This window comes from Ricinus communis, chromosome 5, assembly GCF_019578655.1.
Source record: "Ricinus communis isolate WT05 ecotype wild-type chromosome 5, ASM1957865v1, whole genome shotgun sequence".
NCBI lineage: Eukaryota > Viridiplantae > Streptophyta > Magnoliopsida > Malpighiales > Euphorbiaceae > Ricinus > Ricinus communis.
In genome coordinates, this window is record NC_063260.1 from 14,503,937 (window position 1) to 14,513,499 (window position 9,563).

A 9,563-nucleotide genomic window follows, 5' to 3' on the forward strand; every position below is an offset into this window, starting at 1 on the left:
CCCCCGACATCTCTCTTCCTCTTCCCCGACTTCTTTCCTTTCAATATCGACATTTGACCCCTGAACTTTTTCCTATTACAACTTGGTCCCTCAACTTTCTTAATTACTTACAATTCCATCCTGCAGAATTTCAATTTGACCCCCCCAAACTTCTTTTTAGCCTTTCAATTAAGCCCTTAACTATTTAATTTGGGCCAAAACCGAATTATTGAAAATACACAATTACAAAAATACCCCTGACCGACATATTTATTTACGAAAATACCAAACTCACAAATTTCCATTAAAACCCCATAAAAATAACATTATACTTTTAATCCTTATTCCAAAATAATCCTCCAATTAAATCCTACACACAATTAAATTAAATAATCAATTTCCAACTCAAAATTTAATACTACTAATCAATTATAATACCAATTTTCTCAAAATTCTTTTATAAAAACATCCCTTACAATTTCTATCATAATTTTCCAATATATAATTTTATTTATATAAATATGCATTTGGGAAAATTTGAATAACCAAAATATAATCATTTCAAATTAAACCCAATAATAATGAAGCTAAAATTAACTTAAATAAAAACTCATTATTAAATATATAAAAATTCCGGGTGTTACAGTTAACTCTTATTATTTTTATTTTTATTTACCATGCTAATTTTGGCTTTTATTTTTATTGCTTTTTAATAGGATAATTTTGATTAATTATTAATATTAATATTTATACTTAATTTCAATATTTAACTTTTAAATAAAAAAATTATTAAAATAATAATACTAAAATTAAATAAAATAGATTAATAATATTTAAAATAATTGTATAAATTCTAATAAAAATATCAATTAGAAATCAAATTCTAAATTATAATCAGAAATCAATTCAGCTACTACATATAATAGTCTCTAACCTTAGTTACCATATGATGTAGTCGTTAAGTAGTCTCTATTTATTTTCTCTGGTCTATTATTTTCAATTAGTATCACAATTAGACAAAATAGCGACCATAATATATAGTCGCTATTTAGAGGCTACACAATGTGGTGACTAACTTTAGTGACCACATTAATTTTCGGTGCTATTTTTCTTAACGGCTAGTATTTTAGCTATTACAAAAAGTGGTCTCTAAGTGGTTGCTAAATGCAACTTAACGGCTAGTATTTTAGCTATTACAAAAAGTGGTCTCTAAGTGGTTGCTAAATGCATTTAGCAACCACTTAGAGACCCCTTTTGGTGGTAGCTAAATTTAATTTAATTTTTTTTATAGTATAGAATGATAGAAATTAGAGATAAAATATATCAATATTTTATTCATATTATATATATAAAATTGGTGAGACAAAACAATATTATAGTAAGAGAATACATAGCATAATATATATTTCTTAAAGTTATATATATATATATATATATATATATATATATATATAGATAAATATATTCTTAAGTCGGATTTAAAAATTTTATAAATTAATACAATAAAAAATTAATTCCTATTTATAAGTGGTACAAGTTATAATCCTAATCTTTTATTACTATCTAGAATTTATTTCTATATAGAATATTATAGAAAAAATTTACCCTATATAACTTCTACTACTTTTTATGTATGTAAATAATAACTTCTAAATTCTCGGTATAAGAAAATTAATTTTTATTATATTTTATATTTATAACTCATAATAAATATTGATAAAAGAATACATAAAATAATTAAATATAAAAATTTCTTTTAAATTAATAAATACTTTTTATTGATAAATTAATTAAAATATTTTTTGATAAATAAATGACTTCTATAAAAATGATAATTATTAATTACAGTAATATTATTCAATAAAAAATTGATAATAATTTAAATAACAAATTATTCATGGATTATCTAGAACTTTACAAAAGCAAATATAGAATGAGCTTAATATTTATTATTCTAAAGAACAGAATATAAATATAGACACACATGTTTTTAGGGATGAGTAAAAGGATACTCTAACCATGGTCTCCCCATTGCGGTCGCCAATGGTAGCCCAAAGGCAAATAGTTTGATTGGAAGTAGAGCAAAATTCTTTTTGTTATTGGTTCGTGCGTGCATCAACTTATAAGATCTTATAGAAATCACAACACGAGAAACTCCTTTGCATGTGATTCAAGAAATTGAAATACGACAAAAGGAATAATCACTAAAGAATCGCAATAGTAAAATAAAATTCAAATAAGACAAAATCTAAGGATATATTTTCTTATTATATGTTATTGGGTCAGTCAGAGTTCCCTTTATTATCTATTATGCCTTTATATATATTTTTATAAAATAAAAAGTATCCATACATTTTTTAATTTCTAGTTAAAATTTTAATTAAATTTCTAAAATTTTAAAAATAAAATAATTATTTTAGTATAGCATTCTAGAACTCTACAAATGGCATAAAAAAATCCATCATAGCTAGTTGTTCAACAAAAGAATAACATAAGATAGATTACAAATGTCAGAATATTATTTTTAATGATGTTTTTTATTTTAAAAAATATTTAACTAGAAAAAGTAAATTTTTTTATTAAAGTCTAATGAACTTTTTATAATTTATTTTTTATTAATTTCTATAAATAATTTTAATGTATTATTTATTTATTTTTTATTAATAAAATGTTAAAAATAAAAATTAACTTTTTATTTTATATTTAATAAATAAAAATATATATAATTCTATTTTATGATATAATTTATTAAATTAAAGAATTCAGTATATCTATATATAAATAATATATTGGAGATGATTTTGCGTTGGATCAAATGAATGCGGTGCTATTTACTTGAATTTTAGTCCAATTCTTGGTGCTGGTTCCTTGGAGAGTGTATTAGTTTAAAACAAAAAATTGCTATAAACATGAATAGGAAATTTAAATTAGTGGAGTAGTGTTTTCATAAACAAAAAAAAAAACAGCTCGTCAAATTCCGCCTTGAAAGGAGGATCATGTCTACCAAATAGAAAGTCGATAATTAAACAAACCGATAAAACATTTTACAAATCTCAACGTTATCTGCGAGCAGCCCATGCTTACTTGTTATCAGTATAATTATATACTATTTAATAATAATATTTTCTTTAACAATACATATATATATATATATATATATATATATATATATATAAAGCACAGCATGGCTTGCCGTCCCATGAATTCTTCTAATTGTTTGTACATACTTATTAATTCTCTTCCATGATTTTCTTTTTTGCAACTGGTGGTGATGAAAATAAATATTTATATATTATATGTATATATAACTGAAAGTACCCTAGATGCAGCTTTTTATGTTAGGTGTCGTATTTTGTTTGATTTATGGTATGAGAGTATAGATGTGTATGGATATAGCAATTTTAATTTCTTATGGTAAGACATATTTTTAACTTTTTAAATTTTTTTAATTTATTGAGCTTTTATATTTTTATTTTTGATTTTGTTAATAACTTTGATAGGTTCATATCATGTATATATATTTAGGGTATTTTAGTGCTTTAAAAATATTATATATATATATATATATACTATAGTAAAAATAAATATTTATACTTCACTTAAACTTAATTGTCTATTTTCAGATAATATTAATTAAGAGAGGAAAATATAGCGAAAAATAATAAAAAATGAGCTTAATTAGACATGTGTGTGTTAAGATCCAAGATCAAGATGCATGGACTGCTAGTTGCTGGCTAGCCGAAAATTACTGTTTATCTAAAGAATATTTTAGTCAATTTGTATTATTATTAGGATTTATATTTAATTTATTATAGGATAATATGGAGTAGAGATAATGATAGATATATAGTATTATCTATTAGATAGCTTATCATGAATATTCCTATCTTTAGGGAGACTTGTTTTGGCTGATAACTATTGTCTTTAGGGAGAAGATGTCTCTCCTATCTCCTCTCTGCTACATCTTTCATCTGCATCTGTTCACTACTTTTTTTTCTACAATTTTCTGTAGTTTATCTTTCACAAACATTTTAGTCTTTGTTTTAATTATTTTTTCAAGATTTTCAAAAAGTGTACCTTGAAGGATTTTAGATTGAGCTTTTATCCTTAGCTTTGTTTCTATATGTCTTTCTATTTAATTACCATGATCATTGGGTTAATATGTTAGGGCAGTTCTCTTAAGTGTCCAATTTAGCCTTTTTTACTTATGTATGAACTTTGTTGTCTTTTTTTTAATGAATGATTTCTTTATTATCATATCTTTATTAGTTTCAGTTATTATTGTTGGTTGACCATCATATTAATTTAACAATAGTAATTGCTATGAAAATATTTAGGTTGAATGTATTAGAAATATCATTTTTATTTTAATCTATGTTAGTAGAAAAAACTTTAGTTGCATCATTAGTCTAAGTAATTAAAAGAAAATGAACATCACCATCTCATTCTTTAGATCTATGCTTAAAAGTAGAACAATGAGATTATTAAGAAATTGGCTATAGTAAATACCATTTTCATCATTTTTTTTTGTATATATCTAGATTTAATCTAGAGCGTGCCGGGCAGACCCTTACAGGTGGCAAAATATTCCTCAAGAGTTTCAACGCAGCTGCATACCTAAGATTCGAACTCAAGATCCTAGTTAAATTAGAAAATACCATTACTATCTCATTTACACGCTCTTAGGTATTCATTATATAGTTTTAAATCATAAGCATTTGCATTGCATATTTATTTATTGTTCAGTTACTTTACTTTATCAATATTATATTTTTAAAATTATTAGGCTAGAATGTTTAGGTTTATTCTTAGTATTTTTGTATTGATAATTAGTTTATATAATAAGTGGTTTCATAGTTTCTTGAGAGATCGACCTTATGATAAATTTACTGCTTTACTATAAGAACAGTTCGTACACTTAACTTAGACACATAAGACTTAATAGTCCTTAGTCAAAATAAAAATAAAAATATAAGGACTCAATAGAATAAATAAAAATCTTATAAATATGTGTAAAAAATTTTAAATAAAATAAAATATAAAATATAAGAGCTCAATAAAATAAAATAAAAATTCAAGAATTTAACATTTAAAGATTGAAAAATTTCAAAGAATTAAGAATAGGTTTTGCCTTTAATAAAAGCCTAATAGCCTAAACAATCCAAACTTTACGAAATTTTTCTATTTTTGCTAGTTCTTTAAAATTGTCAGTTTGGCCACGATTAAGCAAATTAAGTATAATTTTAGTCTAATTGAGTTATTATCGAAATTAAGTAACACAAACAGTGATATAGATGTCATTTAGGAAATAAAAAATCTAAATTGATGAGTCATAATGCTACATTATTTATACACATTACTTAATTTTGAATTTTCATATTTTAAATTGCAAAGATGTTACTATCTACATTACTTAATTTTGACTAACGACTTAATTTGGCCAAAATTACACTCAATTGGCCAAATCACAACTAAATTGACAATTTTAAAAGAATTGATAAAAATAGCAAACTACTATAAAAATTTAAATTTCTTTTTTTTATGTTAGGCGTTTAATAAAATACTAGATAATAATATTGACTAACAATGAAATCACTTATATGATATAATTTTGGCTTAATACATGTATAGACACCTATACTTGTAAGAATTAGTTAGATAGCACCATGTACTTTGAGTGTTAGATAGCACCATGTACTTTGAGTTTAACCCATTAGACACTTGAACTCGATAAGTTTCTAACATATAAACACCTGACAGATTTGAATATAAGAATTGATATACACGCGCGCTGAGTTATTCAATTAAATTGATAAATAAACTTAAGTTAGGGATGTGGTAGACATCTAACCTCATGGGTAATTTTTTTTCTCCTATATTGATTTCTCTCCTCCGACTAACCTTTCAAAATAATTTTTACAGGATTTCCAATAGATGGGATTTCCAATAAATGGACACCTATAATTTTTACACGCATACAGGATTTCCATGGTAAACGTTAAGGCTGTCCATTTGATGGCACACATTGATTATAGTTAAGAACAATTAACTTAATTGATTTAACAATTATGACATTTTTGGCGTCAACCCAAATTGCCGTATATAGACCGCTAGATTACTAAAATAAAGGGAAAAGCTGCAATTTAGCCCCTTAACATTTAGATCGAGCAGCGGATTGGCCCATAATATTTTTTTAGAGTAAATAATAGGAAAATTAATGTTCTTTTTTTGTTATTTTAGCAACTCATTAGATGAGAAAATAAACTCCCGTTCTCTAAATAATATAGCAATTTTTTTAACTTTTTATTAGAAGTAGAACCCATTACAAGTGCCAAATTAACCAAATATTCATTCATCTTATTCCTCTCTCTCTTTCTCTCTCTCCCATACAAACACAAGATAAATAGATGAAGAAAGCCAAATTAGAGAAAATAAATTTGCATTTAAACACGTGAAAATAAAGGTAATTAAAAAAAAGAAACATCTGAAATATTATTCTGAGCCATTGAAGTGTTGAATTAGTGAGATCAATTAAAAGAAGAAGAACAAATAATATTGGAGCAGGAATAGCAATGTTAGAGAGAAAAAAAAAGGAAAAAGAGTAGGTGCTGGTGAGACAAAAAGAAGATAGAAAAGTATTGTGTTCTAGTATTAGGACTTCTCAAGGAATGTTCAAACCTGACTTCTTACTTCTTTTATATTTTTCACTCTTCATTTTCTTTTATTTTTATTTAGTTTTCACTTTCTTATAGAGTGTAGAAATCAAATAAAATTCAAGGAAATATTTGTTCGTGAAATTCTTTTTAATCTTTTCAATTTGAAATCTAACCTATATTATTATATTATTTTAAAATTAAGTTTTGAAGCTCAAGCACACATAAATTTCATTAGCTGAACAAAGTTATTTACCATTCTTGGAGGTTTCATTAGCTCTCTTTAATTTCTTGTGTTGCTTATATTCATTAGCAATTTTCAAAAAACATGTGTCATAAAGACTGGATGGGGCACAAATTATAATAACATAAGACGTGGATTTAATTGCAGCTAGTACTTTACATGGTATTTCCATCACTATAAATTTTTATTTTCGGGACTACTCTATGAGATTCGCAAACTTTGTGGACGAGACTTTCTAAAATTGAATCTAAAGCAAGAAAACATCAAGAGGGTGTCATCATTACCGTAAGATATAAAGATATGCGAGTCTTTAAATCAAACTAGTTTTAGGGGTTACATTCTTGATTTTCTTTCAATCAAATAGGTTCTGGGGGTTGGCTTTGTTCTTGGAGCACTTGTAGTTATAATCAATTAACTAGTGTTGGTAGAGGGAGAGAAAGGAAGAAGAAGGAATGTTTGGTTGATGTGACACTTATAACGGTGGGTTCCATTTCTAATAAAAAGTCAAAAAATTGTCACTTCATTTGTATTTAACAGTGTTTAATTTTTCATTTAATTAAGTGTCAAAATGATATAAAAATATGATTTTTCTATTATTTACTCTAAAAGAATTGGTTAGGCGCTAATTTGCTCATCGACCTAAATATTAGGAGCTAAAATGCAAATTCTCCTTAAAATAAATAGGTTAACTTTAATTATATTTAATTATTTATATATTTGAGCAGATCAGTGGAGTAGACCAAGACAATCACTTAAAACTTTCAAATCATAAAGCTCTCTCTCTAATCATAAATACCTCATATATATCATATAAATATATTAGTAGAATTAAAATTAGAGAAATCTATTTAAATCTTAAAATATAACTTAATAAAGAAAAACTTACCAAATAGGAAAAAGTTATAAATAAAATAAAAATAAAGATAAAAAATTAACTCTATTATTTTTAGTTACATCATTCTATAATTCTTTTCTCTAACAACTAAATTCTAATAATTATCTAACTTATTACTAATTAAGTCAAATTTTCTAAGAGAAAAAAAGATCTTCTAATTTTTACTTTTTTTTCCCTAAAAAATAGTGGTATCTCATAAAAACTATTTTTAATATATGGTGATATATTTAATTTTTTTATTTAATCATAAAAAAAATATCTCTTAATAATAAAATGTCTTGATTAAAAAAAAATAAGTATAACATGCATTATTAATGATGGTTTTAATTTGTTTTCATATCTAATGTTTTAAAAATAGTTGCAAGAATAAAAATTAACTTTTACTCAAATACTTAATCTAATAAAAGAGTTAGAGCTTTTTCTAAACTGTTTTATTACATATAGAATAATGGTTTAATAATCTTATCAATCGAAAATGATGTATTGCTAAATTTAAATATAAAAATTTAATTAGTAATTTTATATCTAGAAAATTCATAAATAAATTTATAGTTTATTATTTATTTTTAGAATTAAAAAATCTCAGTTCCCGATTTGCTCAAAGCTTCCGCGAGGATTAAGCCACCTTCCGTTTGAGCCTCTCAAAATCTATTTTGTAAAGAAACTTAATCTTTTATCTTTTGGTTTTTTTATTATAATATTAGCAGTTTATGTAAACTACGTACAGGAACATTGACCAAAAAACAATTATGATGAATAGGACACAAAAAAAAGGAATTAAAATACGTTTTTAAAAGAAGGCAAGTATATAATAGGATCAACTATAGGGGACATTTTATAATCATCCTTGACAATTTATTTTTGAGTAAAGCATGGTTACTTTGTTTTAGTATAAAAATTGAACTTAAGTTTCAGTCACTTAAAAATATTTAAACAGTAAAAGATTAAAAATATATTACAAAAGGTAATACTAGCTCTTATAATTTAAGATAATTCAATTTATCAGTTATCGTATTTTAACTTCTTAAATAATTTAAGATAATTCAATCTATCATTTGTTATATTTTTAACTGTTTAGATGAGGTCCTTGTTGAAGAAACAAATATAGGATAAACTAACTTTTATTTTATAACAAGAAGCTACTAACTTTTTAATTTATAATTAAATGGTTACTAAATTTTAATTATAATTATATAATTAAATTTTTTCGATATATTTAAAAAGTAAATTACATAGATGGTTGCATCAAATTTTACACTTTATAACAAAAATATACCAGACCATTAATTTGATTCAGAGAGATACCACATATATATCTTTTAAAATTAAAATTTTATTAACTGACTTTATATTTTTTAATTTGATATATAAAGTGTAAACTTTAGTGATGACTCATATAATTTATTTTTATACTTACTAGAAAAAGTCACTGCTATTATTAAAATTAAGAGTCAATTAGTTTAATAACTGTTAAATTATATTCTCAACAAATAGGGTAGAAGATTTAGAGAATTTAGCCCGTCCATTTCTTCAACTGTAGGTCAATTCATCGGATGTCGTCAAGCCATTTTTTAGAGTGATATCGTGGCTATCAATTACTATATACTAATATAAAGCCTGGAAAACTATTTAGGAGAATTGAATCTGTTAAATAGTATCATTGAAGATTAAAATAAAAAATATATTAGTTTCTGTAACTTAAAATTTTGAGATTAATGGCAAGCAATTCTATATTAGATAGGTGCCCGAGGCCGTACATTCTAGAATTATATACAACCCTGCCACTTGTGCT